The sequence below is a fragment of the Chionomys nivalis genome, chromosome 12 (assembly GCF_950005125.1).
Source record: "Chionomys nivalis chromosome 12, mChiNiv1.1, whole genome shotgun sequence".
Taxonomy (NCBI): Eukaryota; Metazoa; Chordata; class Mammalia; order Rodentia; family Cricetidae; genus Chionomys; species Chionomys nivalis.
In genome coordinates, this window is record NC_080097.1 from 62,272,708 (window position 1) to 62,297,010 (window position 24,303).

The window sequence follows — 24,303 nt, forward strand, 5'->3', positions numbered from 1 at the left end:
ATCCTTCTCCCAGCAGCTACCAACTGCCCATAGCTCCTTAACTAAACATGGGAATGCCCACCCTCCTTCTTCTTGCTGGAACTGTGTCTGTCCTGATCCTTGCAAGTCTTCTCTGTGCTCTCAACCTCTGTGAGTTCATGTGTGTAGCTGCCCTGCTGTGTCCAGAAAACACTGTGTCCTTGTAGTCACCCCCATCTATGTCTCTGACATTCTTTCCACCCCACCTTCCTCCTCTGTCCTTGCGAGGAAAGTGTGTAATGTAGATGTCCCATCTGTGGGTGAGTGTGCTACAATCTGTTCTTCTCTGCAGCGCAATGTGTTCCGGTTCTCTGTGACAATCACCGTGTGTGAAACCACAAAAAGGGAATGATGAAATTGTATTTTGATTTTTAAACACAGAATAAACTATCCTAAATTGTATTGAGGGACTTGAAGCTAACTTTATTATTTTGTGTTTTTAATGTCTACATTATAGTTGGCACTGATTGATCAACCAACAACTGACACAGGCTGCACTGGAAGGCCTGTGATACAGGGTGTTGATGGGGCTTCAGGAACTGTGACAGATTTGAGGAGAGGTTGCAGGTGCCTGGGGAGCAGTGTGCCCTTGTAGCATAGAAGTATTTGGCAGAGTCTCCAGGTTGGGTGTCTGTGATGTGCATGGAGAAGTGGTTGGCTTTCTTATCCAATAAAATTATCAGTCTTTCATCCTGCTTTCTTTTCACATTTGAACCACTGTCTATAATGAGCTTAGGATGCTTTCCATGTCCTTGTTTATACCAAGGAAAGTAGGATGAGGCAATATCAACATATGTGCAGTTGATGGCAGCGCTGGCTCCCTCCTGGACTCTCAGGCTAGAAGGATGCTGTTCCACCAGCTGGCCATGGCTCAGCCCTATGAAGAAAGACAGAAAAAAAATGATTGTCAGGGCATCACTATCGAGGATTCTTTTTCTACGATATAAATGACAAAAATAGAAGTCCACCTGGTTGTCTCAGAAATACCCACTGAATATTTTGTGGCCCTAAAATCTTAACTCATCATCCAGCTGCAGCCACAGAAACATGAATAAAGTAGGATTATGTGGGTTCATTGTCCTTTCCAATTAAACTAAGATCCTGGGTACAGTTGTGACTAGCAGGATAACTACAGCTACAAGGGTGTTGCTCTTTCTCAGTAACAATTCTACCTCTTGTCATCAACTCAGTCTCTGGGGAAAAGGCTGTGCTTCTGCCCTAAGTCTGCACAACCAGCATACAAGGAAGTGTGTCCTCTTTGTACCCTCCAGTAGCTGAGGTCGACTACCAGCGGCTGGGTGCATCTTTAACAAGTAAGATCTCTGCTTAAGGGTTCTGTGACCTGTGAGGGACGCAGACACATAAAACAACAATATGTCATATCAAGTGGTTCCTAGTGCTGAGATATCAAGAATGGTATTTGTACACACGAGTGAGTCTTATGTTTCTTCTATATAAATCTACCATAAATTATATACACTCTTCTATATATATAAATTTATGTGCATGAAGTTTTCATATATAAATATGTATATATTATATGGTCATATGTGTATTTGTGTGTGTGGCATATCTGGAACTGTGTTTACTGATGTATTATTCCCTTATCATAGAATTTCCAGGTAATTCATCTTGCCACTCCTCCTTTACTTGGTGACAGATACTTAGGTCAATATTTGCCCTGAGAGCTATGGCACCCAAGAACAGGCATTTTTGGATCCCTTTGGGCTTTCAGCTGCAAAATGATGATAGTCTTTCCATTATAGCGAGACAATGCCGATATGACGTTTTTATACAAGCATCATACCTTCCAGAGAGTTGGCCTGGTATCACAAGCGCACACAGCTACTCTTAGGAAAGTTCTCAGAAGTCATTTGATCTTCAGGATGGCATCATCCGTTTTGCCCACTCCCATAGTATCTAGAATGTATTACTGAGAGGAGAGCAGTGGTGGATTCCCTGGAGAATATTCAAAGCCTTGCAACACACTCTTATTTCTTTCTTCCTCTGGACATTCCCTCCCACACTTCTAGCCAATTGTCTTTTCTTTGTCTCAATTATGAACACATATAAACACTGTCTCTCTGGAAACCCATAGACTTGGAAAGGAGATAGGTCAGATCAACTGTCCTTCTTGTTCTCCATTTCAGTTCTTCGGGTACCATCCCCTGTCCTGTAGCAAACTACCTGGCTGTCCTATCACTCTTCCTCCATTCACTGAGGACTCAGCAGAACCTTGCTGCATTTCCTTTCATCCCTCACCCGTATTCTTTGTGTTGAAAGCCAGTAGAAACTCTCCAGATGGGAATGTGGTTGTCGCACAGTCCTGGGAGGCAGGTAGTCCTTCATTCCTCTCCAGATGGGAATGTGGTTGTCGCACATTCCTGGGAGGCAGGTAGTCCATCCTTCCTCTCCAGATGGGAATGTGGTTGTCACACATTCCTGGGAGGCAGGTAGTCCATCCTTCCTCTCCACATGGGATTGTGGTTGTCACACAGTCCTGGGAGGCAGGTAGTCCATCCTTCTTCTCCTGATGGGAATGTGGTTGTCGCACAGTCCTGGGAGGCAGGTAGTCCTTCCTTACTCTTTATCCTGTCCCACATTTCAGGTTCCCCAGTTTCTCCCCAACCCTGTAGCACAGGCATGTCCTTCCTCTTGGCCTCCATTACCTAGGGACTCTGACAAAGCTTGCAGAGGACCCAGCTTCCCTCATTCCTGTAGATCCTCTCAGCATGCCCTCTAGTTAATTCCCTTTCCTTAGTGTCACCCTCCAATAAATAAAAGCACTTTCTACCCCAGTGGCCACACTGGCAGGGACTCAAGTAGGTTATTTTTACTATCCTCACTTTCCTCCACTACAATCTCTCTGTTCTCAAGCTCAGCCTGGTAACAACCTGTTTGCATGTCCCCTTTCTCAAATTTATTCACTGGACTCTACAACTCTTGGCTCAGTCCCAGGTCCCTAGCCCTTCCATCCCCATCTCTTCATATAAGTCTTACAACCTGCATGCAGAATCCCCTCTTCCCACCACACCCCAACACTCTGTAGATCCACCTCTACGTGTGAAAAGGATCCAATTAGCTTCTTACTGACGCCTCTCCCAGCCTGTTCTTCTAGCCCACATCTGTTTCTTTCTCCCACACATTAGCCATAGAAGCACTCCCTACCATACCATAATAACAATACATCGCTAAGATCCAGAGAGTTCATATCCAGGGAAGAAAACACTGATGGAACAAAGACAATACACATAGAAGCACAGTTATCCTGACCAGAGACACTACCACAAAAATATAATCATGAATAGCCAAGACAATATGTCTCCACCAGAACCCAGTAACCTTGATTCAACAGATCCTGAAAATGCAATACAACTGAACCACAAGACAATAATATCAGAAATAGATAATATGAACTTGATGAAGGATCCTAAAGAGGATGTGAAAAAATCCTTTAATGAAGTATTTGAAAAGATAACAAACAGTAGAATAACATGAAGAAAAACTTCAAGACATGCAAGTAGAAAGAGAATTACTAAGGAAAACACAAACTGAAATAAAACTGGAAATGTATAACTTAAGAAGTCAAGCCAAAATCTCAAAGATAAGCTTCACCAAGTAAGCACAAAACATAGAAGAGGGAATCTCAGGTATTACATCAAAGTAAACGAAAAGGACACCATGGGGGGAGGTGTCCTTTATGATAGCACGGATAAATTATGGATGTTGATTCCATCCTACAGTGTGCATCCATGAGCAAGCCGTGCTATCCATACCCAGAACACCAATAACCTCTGTAGCTCGGACTGACTGGGAACTCACTACGGAGCCCATGCTACTCACAGACAGAGATGGATCTCTGCTAGATCCAGAGAGCATGGAGAAAAACTAAACTGGGGAATGCTGGAGTTAAATAATGCCATATATCCCATCTTCCTTGTGCTGTGTAAGGATGCAGTGCAGACCCGTTGGCTGAGGATGTAGACCTCCGTGTGAATTTGGCCACCTATGTTTTGAAGGCCTGAGGCTTCTTCAAGAAGGGAGATGTGGTCATTGTGATGACTGGGCGGCACCCTGGCTCTGGCTTCACCAACACCATGCGTGTAGTGCCTGTGCCTTGAAGGCCCTCAGAAGCCCCTCTTTTAGCCCCTGTCCCATCCCCTCCCCCATCCCATCCATTAGGCCAGCAACGCTTGTAGTGCTCACTCTGGGTCAGAGAGTGGCGCTGGTGGGATGGGACACCCGGGAAAATTACTGTCGCTGAAACAAGGAATAGAGCCCAGCTGTCTGTCTGGCCCTACCCAAGCCAGGGGTGACAGAGGAATGCAGAATTGGAAACCCTCTGGCTATATCACAAAGGGGCAGCAACATCTCTGTGTATTTTGCTCCTGTAGAAAGTATCCCAGAGAACTCCCAGCCCTGGTCTGGAGTCAGGAGACAGCAAGAGTAGGGGCTTAAGGCATGAGTCCCAGGTTCCTGTGTAGATAATTACCTCTGGCCCCCAGGCCGGACTTTCTTCTCCAACAGCTTTGGCCTCCCCCACTGCTCCTTGTGCACATCTCAGCTGTCACTGCAGTCACACCCTGCACTCCACCTCCATGTGCAGCATCTCCAGGCCTGTTGCTATAGTGCCCACCTGAGTGTCAGTAAAGAGCTGCTGACACACAAAAAAATAATAATAATAATGCCATAAATCAAATTGAACTAGCAGATGTCTACAGATTATTTCATCCAAACACGAAAGAATATATTTTATGCTCAGAATCTCATGGAACATTCTCCAAAATTGATAGCATACTAGGCCATGGGAAAACTCTCAACAAATATTAAAAAAATTGAAATAAAATCCTGTATTATATTTGACCACCATGTTTTTAACTGGCTATCAACAACAGCATAAACTATACCAAGTCATGAAAACTGAAAAATTCAGTACAGAATGAAAGATAGGTCAAAACCAAAATCAACTTAACATTAAAATATTTTTTAAATTAAATGAAAATGAAAACACACCGTATCCAAACCTATGGAACACATTTCAGGGAGTTTGAAGGGGCAAGTTCACAGCACTGAGTGCCTACCTGAAAAGAAAAAAAGGAGTTCTCATATTTGATCTTGGCAGCACATCTAAAATATCTAGAAAAATGTTCATTAATACTCCAAAAGAATAAATGGAAAGAAGTAAACTGAGGACTTAAATCACTGAACTAGAAACAACAAAAATAATTACAAAAATCAACAATAAACAGTGTTGGTTCTTGAAGCATGAAGAAAATCAATAAGATTGAAGAATTACAAAGCCTTTTCAAAATCATCTAAGACAAAGACAGAAAATTTGGGATAACTCTAACCAAGATAGTGAAAGACTTGTATAATCAAAACTGGCAATTAATGGCAAAATTAAAGAGGAAATCAGAAGACGCAATAATCTCCCATGCTCATTGATCAGTAGGATTAATGCTGTAAAATGGCTATTCTACCAATAGCCATTATTAATAAAAATAATAAATCCACAATGTTATATATATTCTGATTTTTTTGTTTTCATACAAAGTTGGAGACTATTATTTCAATTTCTGTGAAGAATTGTATTCAAATTTTGATGGCGATTGTGTTGAATACATAATATACACTGGAAAAAAGACAGTATCTTCAGCAAATGGTGCCAGTATAACTGGATGCCTGCATGGATCAAGGACATAAATACAAGATCTGATATCCTAAATCTGACAGAAGAGAAAGTGGAGAAATAGTCTTGAACTCATTGGCACAGAGGAAAACTTTCTGAACAGAACACTGAAAGCAGAGGCATTAAGACCAATGATTATTAAATGGAACCTCATGAAGCTGAGAAACTTCTATATGGTAAAGGACATTATCATTTGGGCAATGCAGTAGCCTATAGAGTGGGGAAATCTCTCTATCAATTAGTCATCTGATGGATGATTAATATCTAAAATATATAAATTAAAAACTGAACATCAAGAAAACAAATAATTCAATTCAAACTTGGGATAGAGAACTAAGCACAGAACCCTCAAGAAAATGAAACAGAAATGGCTGAGAAACCGTTAAAGACATGTTCAGCATCTTTAGCTACCAGGAAAATGCAAATTAAAAGTACTTTGAGATTTCATCTTATAGCAGCCAGAATGGCCAATATCAATAAGATAAAGCCTGTGCTGTCAATGATGTAGAGAAAAGGTGACACTTATTTATTGCTGGTGAGAGTAAACCTTCTCTAGCCACTGTGGTTCCCAAGGAAGCTAGAAACCTATCTACTTCAAGATCTAGCTAAGCCATTCTTGAGTATATATCCCAAATATGAAAATACTTGCTGATTTTTGTTCACTGCTGCTCTATTCATCATAGATAGAAACTGGTGACACCTAGATGTCTACCAACTGATGAATGGTTAATGGAAATGTGATACATTTAGACAATGGAATATCATTCAGCTATTAAAATCATAAAATTCTTAGGTAAATGAATAAAGCTAGAAAATATCATCCTAAAAGACATTGTATGTTTTCTTTCATATGTAGATGTTAGATTTTAAGCTTTCAATATATGTGTTATTTTCCAAATAACCACAGAGGTTGGATACCAAGTAAAGGACTGGGGGAAGGAGAGAGTCCCTGAAGGAATAAAAGATAGAATATGTTGCTGTGGAGAGACAGGGATACTAGGAGAATTAAAATGGGAGGAGAGGGGAGAAAAGGGTAAAGGAGGGGCTATGGGGAGGACAACTAACACTAAAGGACTTTTGAGAAACCAATGTGGAAACCTACTACTGTAGAAGATTCCTAAAACACATTTATGTTTAAAGGAATCCAAATGGAGTTACCAAATAACAGCGTAGACAACTGGACATCTTATACCACCAAGTAAAACCTCCAGTGCCAGGAATGGGTGATACCTTACTGAGCTTTTGGCGAAAGATGCCCCACGGAAATCCCCAAACATATTAGGTAATTTCCAATGCCAATGATTACTTTCCATAAACTGATAGTAAGGCTCTATTGCCGAAAATAACATTCACTTCTATCATTAAATATGGAATAACTGAATTAGTGCCTAATTAGAAATTTTGCCTTTATTGATTAGCCGTCATGGTGGTAGAAAGTATTCTGCTTGATACCAAAAGATAAAGGTAATCAGCAATATTACCAAACGACAAACCTCTGACTTACAACAGCACGACATTCTAGTTTAATAGATGCACAAATGTTATGGGAGCAACCAGCCGCTCTGTGATTCCATGAGATAAAGCTCAGACCTACACTGACAAAGTGGCTTGGAACCCCAAACTGATATGTTACAGTCTTAGGGGATACCTACTATTAATATTCTGATAAAGGAACATAGCAATAAAATGTCTCTTAATGGCACCTTGCCCAATCCACATCAGAGAAGCTTCTTCTTCAAGTAGATGGGAAATCCCCGAGTACACAATGTGTAGAAAGTGACAGACATTGGAGCATTGGTTCCTAAATGGGATGTTTTGATTGAACCCCTCCCCGCAAGGCTCAGGGAAGTATGAAGAGAGGAGGCAGAAAACCTATAAGAGCCCGACTGATGGATGACTCCAAGGAAACAGTGACTTCCAGGCACAGAAGGACTGATGTACACATGAACTCATGTAGGCTGTGGCAGCAAATACAAGATTTTCACAGGTTTAATCCTGTAGTCCCAGCACAGAGAGGGGGAAGTGTTCATATAATTCTCTGAAACTTTCATATATGCATATAACATATTTGGGCCATATTCACCCACGCCAACCCTCTCAACCTTTTTGTTTTTTAAAAAAATGTATGTAATTCACTCGGTTCAATTTCTGCTGCCAGTATAGGGACATGGTTGACCAAAAGGGTTCCAATTCTCAAACTGACTCTCTTTCCCCAGGAGAGATCAACTGTCAACAGCTCCTCAGAAGCCCCGCCCCCAGAAGGGGCGTTCACTGGGGGGAGGTGCTGTCTACTCAAGGTCCACAGGCAGCGCATGCGTGGGTGGGCGGGTCTGTATGCTGGGGGAGTCCAGGAGGCCCCTGTTAAGCTTCTGGGCTCCTTCAACATGGCCAAGCCTCGACCTCTCCCCTGCCACCTCCAAGAAGATGCTGCCAATCGTCGGTCACCGCCAAGGCGCGGAGCTGCAGGGACTTGGCCTCTGGTGAGCCCGGGGAGCCGACCGGTGAGGGCTCAACGTAGTTGAGGGAAGTCTGGGCATCTGAGGAGAGGTAGCGCCCAATGGCCTCTCTGCCTCGGTTGCCCGCGGCCACGCGCGAGATGCAGAACCCGGGTCAGGCGAGAGCAACGCGGGTGGTGGACCCTTCTTCCTATCATCCGTGGCCAGGGGTGAGTGGTGAGGCCACTAATCCCATCCTCCAGGTATCCGCCTTCTCCTGCTACCAGCTTCAGTGGCTCCTGCTTGGACTTTCCTCTGATGCACAGGTGCTCGGCGGGGACATCGCAGGAAAGAGCTCCCTGGTACAGTGGATCAGTCAGGTAAGCACTGCGTGCCCTGGCAGTCTTAGGGCATTTTCCCACGCTTTCTCTGGGGGAGGGGGTGTCACCAGTGCTCAGAAAGCTGCATTCAGATCCTCAGCTGGGGCCCTAGTGCATACCCAGCTAGGCGCTGCTTTTGGTAAATAGAACTCGCAGGATGCATGAAACGATGTAGAAAACCCTGTGTTCTTCTAGTTGAGAAACTGTCTACCCCATTCCCACCACATCTTGCCTCTGAAAGATTGGGTCACATTAAGTTTCTAGACCCTACTGTGAATTCAGGAATTCACAATGAAAATTGGATTTGGTGTTCGGTCTTTGCTTTTCTACTCCATAATGAAGCTGTTTTGAGAGTTCATTGCCAAAATGATGTGTCATTTATTTATTTATTTATTTATTTATTTATTTATTTATTTTTCTTTTTGCTTACTACCGTCACTCCCTTATCATCCCCATTTATCTCCAGAAGTTGCTCATTCATGTTTTTAAACCATTCCATTTTCAGGGTCTGGAGAAGTGCTCCAGCATTTGTAAGGTCATTGTCTGTAGAGGCATTCCTATGAGCTGGGATGACTCTGATATAAATCGGTGTCATTTTGTACACCTTCTTTTCTTGGGGATTTACAGACTGCATTAAGCACGTGGCTTCTTAAGTTTTGGGTGCATTCATTCCCTTGCATTTCGTTGACTGGAGTTAATGCTATGATGATTCTGTTTTAATTCCCGAAGTGGATCTAGCTAAAGTATCCTATCATTCATACTGAAACACAATGGTCATGTCATTTCATGTTAATTTCAGTTGCATCTCTTTGGTATCTGTTAAAGTTTTCTTTGAAAAATACTGCAAATGATATTTTGATTTCTTTTCTTTTTTTATTTTTCCATTCAAAAATTTCTACTTCCTCCCCTCCTCCCGTTCCTCTCATGCTCCTCCACTCACTCTCCTCCCTCCCCCTCCAGTCTTAAGAGAGGGTAGGGTACCCTGCCCTGAGGGAAGTGCAAGACCCCCCCCCCTACATGGAGGCTTAGAAAGGTGTGCATCCAAATAGACCAGGGTCCCAAAAAGCCAGTACATGCAGTAGAAACAAGTCCCAGTGCCATTATCAATGGCTTCTCAGTCCACCCCCATTGTGAGCCACATTCATAGAGTCCGGTTGGGTACATGCTCTTTCAGTCCCAGTCCAGCTGAATTTGGTGAGCTCCCATTAGATCAGGCACACTGTCTCAGTGGGTGGACCAACCCCTCGCGGTCCTGACTTCCTTGCTCTTCTTCTCCCACCTTCTGTTCATCAACTGGACCTTTGGAGCACAGTTCAGTGCTCTGATGTGGGTCTCTGTTTCTATCTTCACACATTGCGGGATGAAGGTTCTATGGTGATATTCGAGATATTCATCAGTGTGACTATGGGACAAGGCCAGTTCAGGAACCCTCTCCTCAGCTGCCCAAGGACCTAGCTGGGGACATCCCCGTGGACACCTGGGATCCCCTCTAGAGCCAAGTCTCTTGCCCACCCTAAAATGACTCCCTTGATGAAGATATCTTCTTCCCTGCTACTATATCTGCCCTTCCTCCATCTAACCATCCTACTCCTCCAAGCTCTCCCCAATCCTTCTTTCTCCCTTCTTTCTCCCCCTCTCCCTTTCCCTCACCCCACCTCCATGCTCCCAACTTTTGCACGGGGAGCTTGTCTGCTTCCAGTATCCAGGAGGATAAATGGATGTTTTTCTTTGGGTTCACCTTCTTATTTAGCTTTCTAGGATCATGAAATATAGGCTCAATGTCCTTTGTTTATGGCTAGAATCCACTTATGAGTGAGTACATACCATAATTCTCCTTTTGAGTCTGGGTTATCTCACTCAGTAAAATGTTTTCAATTTCCAACCATTAAAATTCAATATGTCATTGTTTTTTACCACTGAGTAGAACTCTAAAGTGAATATGTGCCACACCTTCTTTATCCATTCTACTATAGAGGGGCGCCTAGGTTGTTTCCAGGTTCTGGCTATTACAAATAGTGCTGCTATGAACAGAGTTGAACAAATGCTTTTGTAGTATGATCGGGCATCTCTCGGGTATATTCCCAAGAGTGCAACTGCTGGATCTTGAAGTAGGTTGACTCCAAATTTCCTGAGAAACTGCCACACTGATTTCCAAAGTGGTTATACAAGTTTGCGTTCCCGCCAAAAATGGGTGAGTGTTCCCATTACTCCACATCCTCTCCAGCATAGGCTATCATAGGTGTTTTTAGTTTTAGCTATTCTGACAGGTATAAGATAGTATCTCAAAGTTGTTTTGCTTTGCATTTCCCTGATCGCTAAGGAGGTTGAGCATGACCTTAAGTGTCTTTTGGCCATTTGAACTTCTTTTGTTGAGAATTCTCTGTTCAGTTCAATACCCCATTTTTTAATTGGGTTAATTATAGTTTTAATGTCTAGTTCTTGAGTTCTTTATATATTTTGGAGATCAGACCTTTGTCTGATGTGGGGTTGGAGAAGATCTTCTCCCATTCAAGGTTGCCTTTTTGTGTTAATGACAGTGTCCTGTGCATTATAGACGCTTCTCAGTTTTAGGAGGTCCCATTTATCCATTGTTGCCTTTATTGTATGTGCCACTGGGTTTATACGTAGGAAGTGGTCTCCTGTGTCCATGTAGTACATGCTACTTTCCACTTTCTCTTCTATCAGGTTCAGTGTGTTCAGATTGATATTGAGGTCTTTAATCCATTTGGACTTGAGTTTTGTTCATGGTGATAGATATGGATCTATTTTCATTCTTCTACAGGTTGACATCAAGTTATGCCAGCACCATTTGTTAAAGATGCTTTCTTTCTTTCATTGTATAATTTTAGCTCCTTTGTCGAAAATCAGGTATTCATTATGTTTGTGGGTTAATAGCTGGGTCTTCGATTTGATTTCATTGGTCAAGATCTCTGTTTTTTGCCAATACCAAGCTGTTTTCATTATTGTATCTTTGTAATAGAATTTGAAGTCATGGATGGTAATGCCTCCGGAAGTACTTTTATTGTATAGGATTGTTTTGGCTATCCTGGGTTTTTTGTTTTTCCATATAAAGTTGATTATTGTTCTCTCAAGGTCTGTGAAGAATTTTGTTGGGTTTTAATGGGGATTGTGTAGAATTTATAGATCGCCTTTGGTAGAACTGCCATTTTTACTATGTTGATCCTACCCATCTGAGAGCATGGGAGATCCTTCCATGCTCTGGTGTCATCTTCAATTGCTTTTTTCAATGCCTTAAAGTTTTTGTCAAATAGATCTTTCACTTCTTTGGTTAGAGATACCCCACAGTACTTTATGCTATTTGTGGCTATCGTAAAAGGTGAAGTTTCTCTGATTTCCCTCTCTGCTTCTCTATCCTTTGTGTATTAGAGGGCTACTGATTTTTTTGAGTTGATCTTGTAACCTGCCACATCACTGAAGATATTTATCAGCTTTAGGAGTTCTTTGGTAGAGGTTTTGGGGTCACTAATATACACTCTCATATCACCTGCAAATAACGAAAGTTTGACTTCTTTCTTTCCGATTAGAATTCCCTTTATCTCCTTTGTTGTCTTATTGCTATTACTAGAACTTCAAGCACAATATTGAAGATATGGTGAGAGTGGACAGCCTTGTCTTGTTCCTGATTTTAGTGGAATGGCTTTAGTTTCTCTCCATTTAATTTGATATTAGCTGTTGTCTTGCTATATATTTCATTTATTATATTTAGGTATGATCCTTGTATCCATAACCTTACCGAAACCTTTATCATAAAGGGGTGTTGAATTTTGTCAAATGCTTTTTCCGCATCTAGTGAAATGATCATATGGTTTTTTCTTTCAGTTTATTTATATGATGCATTACATTGATAGATTTTCATATGTTGGACCAGCCCTGCATCTTTCTGATGAAGCCTACTTGATCGTAATGGGTAATTTTTTAATATGTTCTAGGATTCTGTTTGTCAGAATTTTATTGAGAATTCTTGCATCAGTCTTTAGGAGTGAGACTGGTCTTTAATTCTCTTTCTTGGTTGGGTCTTTGTTGGTTTTGGAGTCAGGGTGACTGTAGCTTCATAAAAAGAATTTGGCAATGACCCTTCTGTTTCTATTATGTGAAACACATTAAGGAGTATAGGTATCAGCTCTTCTTGGAAGTTCTGATAAAATACTGCATTAAAACCACTGGTACTGGGCTTTTTAAGGTTTGAAGTTGTTTTTTTTTTTATGACAGCTTCCATTTCCTCACAACTTATAGGTCTATTTAAATTGTTCACCTGGTCTTAATTTATTTTGGTAAATAGTACTTAGCTAAAAACAAGTTGATTTCTTTTACATTTTCTAACTTCGTGGCATATAAGCTTTTGTAGTAAGACCTAATGATTCTCTGAATTTCCTCAGTGTCTATTGTTATGTCCCCCTTTTCATTTCTGATCTTGTTAATTTGCATGTTCTCTCTCTGCCTTTTGATTAGTATGGATAAAGGTTTCTCAATCTTTTTTACTTTCTCAAAGAACCAGCTCTTTGTTTCATTGATTCTTTGGATTGTTTTCTGTGTTTCTATTTTGTTGATTTTAGCCCTCAGTTTGATTATTTCTAGTCTTTTACTCCTCTTGGGTGAGTCTGCTTTCTTTTTCTAGAGCTGTCAGCTGTTCTGTTAGGTTTCTAATGTGAGCTTTCTTCATTTTTTTTTAATGTCGACACATAGAGCTATGAAGTTCCCTATTAGCACTGCTTTAATAGTGTCCCATATATTTGAGTATGTTGTGCCTTTATTTTTGTTGAATTCAAGGAAGACTTTAATTTCTTTCTTTATTTCTTCCTTGACCCAGGGGTGGTTCAGTAGTTGAGTGTTCATTTTCCACGAGGTGGTAGGCTTTCTGGGGGTAGAATTATTGTTCAATTCTAACTTTATTCCATGCTGATCCGATAAGAAACAGGTGGTTACTAATATTTTTTGTATCTGTGAAGTTTGCTTTGTTACCAAATACGTTGTCAATTTTTGAGAAGGTTCCATGAGATGCCGAGAAGAAGGTATGTTCTTTCCTATTTGGGTGGAATGTTCTATAGATGTCTGTTAAGTCCATTTGGTTCATTACATCCATTAATTATCTTATTTCTCTGTTAGGTTTCTGTCTGATTGATCTGTCCATTGGTGAGAGAGGAGTATTGAAGTCTCCTACTATTAGTGTGTGTGGTTTGATGTCTGCCTTGAGTTCTAGTAATGTTTCTTTGACATAAGTGGGTGCTTTTATATTAGGGGCATAAATATTGTGGATTGAGACTTCATCCTGATGAATTGTTCCTTCTTTGAATATAAAATGTCCATCTCCATCTCTTCTGATTGATTTTAGTTTGAAGTCAATTTTGTTAGAAATTTATATAGCCACACCTACTTGTTTCTTATGTCTGTTTGATTGAAAACCTTTTCCCAACCCTTTACTCTGAGTAGATGTCTGTCTTTGGGGTTGAGGTGTGTTTCTTGTAAGTAGCAGAAAGTTGGATCCTGTTTTCAGATCCAGTCTCTTAGCCTGTACCATTTTTAAAAAATATTTATTTATTATGTATACAATATTCTTTCTGTGTGTATGCCTGCAGGCCTGAAGAGGGCTCCAGACCCCATTACAGATGGTTATGAGCCACCATATGGTTTCTGTGAATTGAACTCAGGACCTTTAGAAGAGCATGCAATGCTCTTAACCTCTGAGCTATCTCTCCAGCACCTAGCCTGTGCCTTTTTATAGGTGGATTAAGTCCATTGATATTATTTGATATTAATGACCATTGGTTGTTAACTCCAGTTATTTATTTATTTATTTATTTATTTATTTATTTATTTATTTATTTTTGGTGGTAGAGTTTGTGTGTTTCCCTTCTTTGAGTTGCGCTGGTGAAAGGTTGCTAGACGTCTGTGTTATTGTGGACATTGTTGGATTCCTTGGGTTGTGATTTTCCTTCTATTACTTTCTGTAAGGCTGGATTTATGGCTACATATTGTTTAAATTTGTTTTTGTCCTGGAATATCTTGTTTTCTCCATCGATGGTGAATGTAAGCTTTGCTGTGTATAGTAGTCTAGGCTTGCATCCAAGGTCTCTAGTGCCTGCAGCACATCTATCCAAACCTTCTGGCTTTCATGGTTTCCATGGAGAAGTCAGGTGTAATTCTGATCGGTTTACCTTTATATGTTTCTTTACCTTTTTTCCTTGCAGCTCTTAATATTGTTTCTTTATTCTGTATGTTTTATGTTTTGATTATTATATGGTGAGGGTATTTTTTTTGATCCAGTCTATTTAGTGTTCTGTATGCTTCTTGAATCTTCATAGGAATATCCTTCTTTAGGTTGGCAAAGTTTTCTACTACAATTTTGTTGAATATATTTTCTGGGCCTTTGAACTGTAATTCTTCTCTTTCTTCTACCCTTATTATTCTTAAGTTTGGTCTTTTTATTGTGTCCCAGATTACCTGGATGTTTTGTGATGAGAATTAGTTGGATTTGCTGTTTTCTTTCATCACTGTGTTTATTTTCTCTATGGTGTCTTCAGCATCTGAGATTCTTTCTTCTATCTCTTGTATTCTGTTGGTTAAGATTGTCTCTGTAGTCTCTGTTCATTTACCTAGATTTTCCATATCCAGCCAGTCCTTGGTTTGTTTTTTCTTTTTTTTTTTTTTATTATTAAGTTTATTTTATTTTTTTTATTAATTAATTAATTTAATTATTAAAGATTTCTGCCTCTTCCCCGCCACCACCTCCCATTCCCTCCCCCTCCCCCAATCAAGTCTTCCTTCCTCCTCAGCCCAAAGAGCAAGCAGGTTTCTCTGCCCTGTGGGAGGTACAAGGACCACCCACCTCCATCCAGGTCTATTAAGGTGAGCATCCAAACTACCTGGGCTCCCACAAAGCCATTACATGCAATAGGATCAAGAACCCATTGCCATTGTTCTTCAGTTCTCAGTAGTCCTCATTGTCCATTATGTTCAGCGAGACCGGTTTTGTCCCATGCTTTTTCAGTCCCCGGCCAGCTGGCCTTGGTGAGTTCCCGATAGCTCATCCCCATTGCCTCAGTGTGTGGGTGCACCCCTCGCCGTCCTGAGTTCCTTGCTCGTGCTCACTCTCCTTCTGCTCGTCCTTTGGATCGTGGGACTTCAGTCCAGTGCTCCAATGTTGGTCTCTGTCTCTGTCTTCTTTCATCGCCTGATGAAGGTTAATATTCAGGGGGATGCTTATATGTTTTTCTTTGGGTTCACCTTCTTATTTAGCTTCTCTAGAGTCACGAATTATAGTCTCAATGTCCTTTATTTATGGCTAGAAACCAAATATGAGTGAGTACATCCCATGTTCCTCTTTTTGGGTCTGGCTTACCTCACTCAGGATAGTGTTTTCAATTTCCGTCCATTTGTATGCAAAATTCAAGAAGTCATTGTTTTTTACTGCTGAGTAGTACTCTAATATGTATATATTCCATACTTTCTTCATCCATTCTTCCATTGAAGGACATCTAGGTTGTTTCCAGGTTCTGGCAATTACAAACAATGCTGCTATGAACATAGTTGAGCATATACTTTTGTTGTATGTTTGGGCATCTCTTGGGTATATTCCCAATAGTGGTATTGCTGGGTCAAGAGGTAGGTTGAACCCGACTTTCCTGAGAAACCGCCACACTGCTTTCCAAAGTGGTTGCACAAGTTTGCATTCCCACCAGCAATGGATGAGAGTGCCCCTTTCTCCACAACCTCTCCAGCAGAGGCTATCATTGGTGTTTTTGATTTTAGCCATTCTGACCGGTGTAAGATGGTATCTTAATGTTGTCTTGATTTGCATTTCCCTGATTGCTAAGGAAGTTGAGCATGATCTTAAGTGACTTTTGGCCATTTGAACTTCTGCTGTTGAAAAGTCTCTGTTCAGCTCAGTGCCCCATTTTATAATTGGATTGATTAACCTTTTACAGTCTAATTTCTTGAGTTCTTTGTATATTTTGGATATCAGACCTTTGTCAGTTGCGGGGTTGGTGAAGATCTTCTCCCAGTCAGTGGGTTGCCTTTCTGTCTTAGTGACAGTGTCCTTTGCTTTACAGAAGCTTCTCAGTCTCAGGAGGTCCCATTTATTCAATGATGTCCTTAGTGTTTGTGCTGCTGGGGTTGTACATAGGAAGTGTTCTCCTGTGCCCATGTGTTGTAGAGTACTTCCCACTTTCTCTTCTATCAGATTCAGTGTGTTTGGACTGATATTGAGGTCTTTAATCCATTTGGACTTGAGTTTTGTGCATGGTGATATATATGGATCTATTTTCATTCTTCTACAGATTGACTTCCAGTTTTGCCAGCACAATTTGTTGAAGATGCTCTCTTTTTTCCATTGTATACTTTTAGCTCCTTTATCGAAAATCAGGTGTTCATAGGTTTGTGGGCTAAAGTCAGGGTCTTCTATTCTATTCCATTGGTCGACTTCTCTGTTTTTATGCCAGTACCAAGCCGTTTTCAGTACTGTAGCTCTGTAATAGAGTTTGAAGTCAGGGATGGTAATGCCTCCAGACAATCCTTTATTGTATAAGATTGTTTTGGCTATCCTGGGTTTTTTGTTTTTCCATATAAAGTTGATTATTGTCTTCTCCAGATCTGTGAAGAATTTTGATGGGATTTTGATGGGGATTGCGTTGAATCTATAGATTGCTTTTGGTAGAATTGCCATTTTTACTATGTTGGGATCCTCCCAATCCAAGAGCAAGGGAGGTCCTTCCATTTTCTGGTGTCCTCTTCAATTTCTTTCTTCAAAGACTTAAAGTTCTTGCCAAATAGATCTTTCACTTCCTTGGTCAGAGTTACCCCAAGGTATTTTATGCTATTTGTGGCTATCGTGAAAGGTGATGCTTCTCTGATTTCCCTCTCTGCTACCTTATCCTTAGTGTATAGGAAGGCAACTGATTTTTTGGAGTTGATTTTGTATCCTGCCACATTACCAAAGGTGTTTATCAGCTGTAGGAGTTCTTTGGTAGAGTTTTTGGGGTCGGTTATGTATACTATCATATCATCTGCAAATAATGAAAGCTTAACTTCTTCCTTTCCAATATGGATCCCCTTGATCCCCTTATGTTGTCTTATTGCTATTGCTAGAACTTCAAGCACAAATTTGAAGAGGTATGGAGAGAGTGGACATCCTTGTCGTGTTCCTGATTTTAGTGGGATGGCTTTGAGTTTTTCTCCATTTAATTTAATGTTAGCTGTCGGCTTGCTGTAAATAGCTTTTATTATATTTAGGTATGCCCCTTGTATCCCTAATCTCTCCAAGACCTTTATCATAAAGGAGTGTTGAATTTTGTCGAATGCTTTTTCAGCATCTAATGAAATGATCATATGGTTTTTTTCTTTCAGTTTATTTATATGGTTGATTACATTGATAGATTTGCGTATGTTGAACCAGCCCTGCATCTCTGGAATGAAGCCTACTTGATCATAATGGATAACTTTTCTAATGTGTTCTTGGATTCGGTTTGCCAGTATTTTATTGAGAATTTTTGCGTCGATGTTCATGAGTGAGATAGGCCTGTAATTCTCTTTCTTGGTTGGGTCTTTGTGTGGTTTTGGTATCAGGGTAACTGTAGCTTCATAAAAGGAATTTGGCAATGACTCTTCTGTTTCTATATTGTGAAATACCTTAAGAAGTATAGGTATTAGCTCTTCTTGGAAGTTCTGGTAGAATTCTGCATTGAAACCATCTGGCCCTGGGCTTTTTTTGGAAGGGAGATTTTTGATAACTGTTTCTAATTCTTCACGACTAACAGGTCTATTTAGATCGTTCACCTGGTCTTGGTTTAGGTTTGTTTTTTCTTCATTGGCTCTATTTCAATTTTCAAGTCATGAACTGTTTCCATTATCTGTTTGATTGTTTTTTCTTGGGTTTCCTAGGGTATCTTTTATGGATTTATTCATTTCTTGAAACTTTTTGTTATTCTTCTCACCCATTTTTAAGGGCGTTTTTCACATCCTGTTTATAGGACTCTATCACTTTCATAATGTCTATTATTTCTACTTCTGGATTAGGGTGTTCAAGTCTTCCTGTTGTATGTTCGCTGGGTTCTGGTGTTAATCGTGTTGTTTTTCAGATTGTTGGAGGAATTCTTGCATTGGCACCTTCCTATCTCTTCCTTCAAATGCTCTCTGATGAATCTTCTGGTACAGGATCAGGGCCCCTTGCTGTCCAGGGAGCCCTCCGATGGATCTTCTGGTACAGGTTCAGGACCCCTTGCTGGCCAGGGACCTCGCAGACAAAAGGACTGGCTTGCTGCCTACAGATTTAGTGAGATAAAGTCACTCCCGCCTGGTTGCACTCACCACCCCGTCCCAGACCCAAAAAAGGTGGAGCTGGGGGATCTTGTGACCCCAAAGAAGGGAAGGAGTGCTTGGGCGCAAGCTAGGACAGGATAGGAAGAGAGAGGCAGTAGCCAGGGAGAGAAACCCCTGAAGAATGAAGAGAAAGTTTAAAGGGTTGGGAAATGTCTCTCCTCCCTTTCTGGGGCTTCTGCCTCCAGTCAGGAACATACTCACCCAACCAATGGATCTTCTGGTACAGGGTCAGGGCCCCTTGCTGGCCAGGGACCTCGCAGACAAAATATTTCTCCGCTTTCTTTATGTGGGCACTTAGTGCTATGAACTATCCTACTAGCACTGCTCTCATAGTGTCCCATAGGTTTGGATATGTTTTGTCTTTATTTTCTTTTTTTTTTTTTTTTTTTTTTTTTTTTTTTTTTTTTTTTTTCTTTTATTTATTTTTTTATTCTTTTTTAATTAAAATTTCCACCTGCTCCCCGTTTCCCATTTCCCTCCCCTCCTCCCAAATATTGCCCCCTCCCCCCACTCCCCTCCCCCTATCCCCACTCCTCTTCTCCTCCCCCCACACCATTCCCCCTCCCTCTCGATACTGAAGAGCAGTCCAAATTCTCTGCCCTGCGGGAAGACGAAGGTCTTCTATCTACGTCCAGGAAGGTGAGCTTCTAAACAGGCTAAGCTCCCACAAAGCCAGTTCATGTATTAGGATTGAAACCTAGTGCCATTGTCCTTGGCTTCTCATCAGTCTTCATTGACCGCCATGTTCAGAGAGTCCGGAATCAACCCATGCTTATTCAGTCCCAGACCAGCTGGCCTTGGTGGGCTCCTAATAAATCAGTTCCACTGTCACAGTGGGTGGGTGCATCCCTCGTGGTCCTGATTTTTTGCTCTTGTTCTCCCTCCTTCTGCTCCTCATTTGGACCTTAAGAGCTCAGACCGTTGCTCCAAATTGAGAATCTGTCTCTACCTCGATCCATCGCCAGATGAAGGTTCTAAGGTGATATGCAAGAAATTCATCAGTATAGGATAGGGTCATTTCAGGTTCCCTCTCCTTAGTTGCCCAAGGTACCAGCTGGGGACATATTCCTGGACACCTGCGAACCCCTCTAGAGTCAAGTCTCTTGCCAGCCCTAAGATGGCTCCCTTAGATAGGATATATACTTCGCTGCTCCCGTATCCATCCTTCCTATATCCCAACCATCCCAATCCCCCGAGCTCCTCCCATCCTCCCCTTCTCATATTTCTCATCCCATTTCCCCTTTGCCCCATGCCACCTCACCCGCAAGTTCCCAGTTTTTGCCCTGCAATCTTGTCTACTTCCCCCTCTCCATGCGGATGACTATATGATTTTCTTTGGGTTCACTTTCTTATTTAACTTCTATAGGATCACACATTATATGCTTAATGTCTTTTATTTATGGCTAGAAACCGATTATGAGTGAGTACATCCCATGTTCCTCTTTTTGGGTCTGGGATACCTCACTCAGGATAGTGTTTTCTATTTCCATCCATTTGCACGCAAAATTCGAGAAGTCATTGTTTTTTACTGCTGAGTAGTACTCTAATATGTATATATTCCACACTTTCTTTATCCATTCCTCCATTGAAGGGCATCTAGGTTGTTTCCAGGTTTTGGCTATTACAAACAATGCTGCTATGAACATAGTTGAACAGATACTTTTGTCATTTGATGTGGCATCTCTTGGGTATATTCCCAATAGTGGTATTACTGGATCTTGGGGTAGGTTGATCCCAAATTTCCTGAGAAATCGCCACACTGATTTCCAAAGTGGTTGCACAAGTTTGCATTCCCACCAGCAATGAATGAGTGTGCCTCGTTCTCCACAACCTCTCCAGCAAAGGCTATCATTGGTGTTCTTGATTTTAGCCATTCTGACAGGTGTAAGATGGTATCTCAAAGTTGTTTTAATTTGCATTTCCCTTATCGCTAAGGAGGTTGAGCATGACCTTAGGTGTCTTTTGGCCATTTGAATTTCTTCTGTTGAGAATTCTCTGTTCAGATCAGTGCCCCATTTTTTTATTGGGTTCATTAGCATTTTAAAGTTTAGTTTCTTGAGTTCTTTATATATTTTGGTGATCAGACCTTTGTCTGTTGCAGGGTTGGTGAAGATCTTCTCCCAGTCAGTGGGTTGCCTTTTTGTCTTAGTGACAGTGTCCTTTGCTTTACAGAAGCTACTCAGTTTCAGGAGGTCCCATTTATTCAATGTTGCCCTTAATGTCTGTGCTGCTGGGGATAAACGTAGGAAGTGATCTCCTGTACCCATATGTTGTAGAGTACTTCCAACTTTTTCTTCTATCAGGTTCAGTGTGTTCAGACTAATATTGAGGTCTTTAATCCATTTGGACTTGAGTTTTGTGCATGGTGATAGATATGGATCTATTTTCATTCTTCTACACGTTGACAACCAGTTCTGCCAGCACCATTTGTTGAAGATGCTCTCTTTTTTCCATTGAATACTTTTAGCTCCTTTATCAAAAATTAGGTGTTCATAAGTTTGTGGGTTGAAATCAGGGTCTTCTACTCGGTTCCATTGATCAACTTCTCTGTTTTTATACCAATACCAAGCTGTTTTCAATACTGAGGCTCTGTAATAGAGTTTGAGGTCAGGGATGGTAATGCCTCCAGACGATCCTTTATTATATAAGATTGTTTTGGCTATCCTGGGTTTTTTGTTTCTCCATATAAAGTTGATTATTGTCCTCTCAAGATCTGTGAAGAATTTTGATGGGATTTTAATGGGGATTGCATTGAATCTATAAATTGCCCTTGGTAGAATTGCCATTTTTACTATGTTGATCCTCCCTATCCAAGAGCAAGGGAGATCCTTCCATTTTCTGGTATCCTCCTCAATTTCTTTCTTCATTGACTTAAAGTTCTTGTCAAATAGATCCTTTACTTCCTTGGTTAGGGTTACCCCAAGATATTTTATGCTATTTGTGGCTATCGTGAAGGGTGATGCTTCTCTGATTTCCATCTCTGCTTCCTTATCCTTTGTGTATAGGAGGGCAACTGATTTTTTGGAATTGATCTTGTATCCTGCAACGCTACTAAAGGTGTTTATCAGCTGAAGGAGTTCTTTGCTGGAGTTTTTGGGGTCGCTTATGTACACTATCATATCGTCTGCAAATAATGAAAGTTTAACTTCTTCCTTTCCGATTTGAATCCCTTTGATCCCCTTATGTTGTCTTATTGCTATTGCTAGAATTTCAAGCACTATATTAAAGAGGTATGGAGAGAGTGGACAACCTTGTCGTGTTCCTGATTTTAGTGGAATAGCTTTGAGTTTCTCTCCATTTAATTTGATGTTAGCTGACGGCTTGCTATAAATTGCTTTTATTATATTTAGGAACGACCCTTGTATTCCTAATCTCTCTAAGACCTTTATCATAAAGGGATGTTGAATTTTGTCAAATGCTTTTTCCGCATCTAATGAAATGATCATATGGTTTTTTTCTTTCAGATTATTTATATGATGGATTACATTGATAGATTTTCGTATGTTGAACCAGCCCTGCATCTCTGGGATGAAGCCTACTTGATCATAATGGATAATTTTTCTAATGTGTTCTTGGATTCGGTTTGCCAGTATTTTATTGAGTATTTTTGCGTCGATGTTCATGAGTGAGATTGGCCTGTAGTTCTCTTTCTTGGTTGTGTCTTTGTGTGGTTTTGGTATCAGAGTAACTTCAGCTTCATAAAAGGAATTTGGCAATGACTTCTCTGTTTCAATATTGTGAAATACATTAAGGAGTATAGGTATTAGGTCTTCTTGGAAGTTCTGGTAGAATTCTGCATTAAAGCCGTCTGGACCTGGGCTTTTTTTGGTGGGAAGGTTTTTTATAACAACTTCTAATTCTTCGCGACTAACAGGTCTATTTAGATTGTTCACCTGGTCCTGGTTTAACTTTGGTATATGGTACTTATCTAAAAAAGTGTCCATTTCTTTTACATTTTCCAATTTTGTGGCATACAGGTTTTTGTAGTAAGATCTAATGATTCTCTGAATTTCGTCTGTGTCTGTGGTTATGTCTCCCTTTTCGTTTCTGATTTTGTTAATTTGCGTATTCTCTCTCCGCCGTTTGATTAGTTTGGATAGGGGTTTATCAATCTTATTGATTTTCTCCAAGAACCAGCTTTTTGTTTCATTGATTCTTTGGATTGTTTTCTGTGTTTCTATTTTGTTGATTTCAGCCCTCAATTTGATTATTTCCAGTCTTCTACTTCTCCTAGGTGAGTCTGCTTCTTTTCTTTCTAAAGCTTTAAGGTGGGCTATTAGGTCTCCAATGTGTGCTTTCTCCGTTTTCTTTATGTGGGCACTTAATGCTATGAACTTTCCTCTTAGCACTGCTTTCATAGTGTCCCATAGGTTTGAGTATGTTGAGTCTTCGTTTTCATTGAATTCAAGAAAGACTTTAATTTCTTTCTTTATTTCTTCCTTGATCCAGGTGTGGTTCAGTAGTTGACTGTCCAATTTCCATGAGTTCATAGGCTTTCTGGGGATAGCATTGTTGTTGAATTCTAACTTTAATCCATGGTGATCTGATAAGACACAGGTGGTTACCGATATTTTTTTGTAACTGTGTAAGTTTGCTTTGTTACCGAGTATGTGGTCTATTTTCGAGAAGGTTCCATGAGCTGCAGAGAAGAAGGTATATTCTTTCTTATTTGAGTGGAATGTTCTATAGATGTCTGTTAAGTCCATTTGATTCATTACCTCCCTTAATCCTCTTATTTCTCTGTTAGGTTTCTGTCTGATTGACCTGTCCATTGGTGAGAGAGGAGTGTTGAAATCTCCTACTATTAGTGTGTGTGGTTTGATGACTGCCTTGAGTTTTAGTAACGTTTCTTTTACATAAGTGGGTGCTTTTATATTAGGGGCATAGATATTCAGGATTGAGACTTCATCCTGGTGAATTGTTCCTGTTATGAGTAAAAAATGTCCATCTCCATCTCTTTTGATTGATTTTAGTTTGAAGTCAACTTTCTTAGAAATTAGTATGGCCACACCTGCTTGTTTCTTAGGTCCATTTGCTTGATAAACCTTTTCCCAGCCCTTTACTTTGAGTAGATGTCTGTCTTTGTGGTTGAGGTGTGTTTCTTGTAAGCAACAGAATGTTGGATCCTGTTTTCGTATCCAATCTCTTAGCCTGTGCCTCTTTATAGGTGAGTTGAGTCCATTGATATTAAGTGATATTAATGACCAGTGGTTGTTAACTCCGGTCATTTTTCCTTTCTTTCTTTCTTTCCTTCTTTTGGTAGTAGAGTTTGTGTGTTTCCCTTCTTCAAGTTGTGCTGGTGAAGGGTCATTAGATGTCTGAGTTATTGTGGGCATTGTTGGACTCCTTGGTTTGTGATTTTCCTTCAATTACTTTCTGAAGGGCTGGATTTGTGGCTACGTATTGTTTAAATTTGTTTTTATCCTGGAAAATTTTGTTTTCTCCA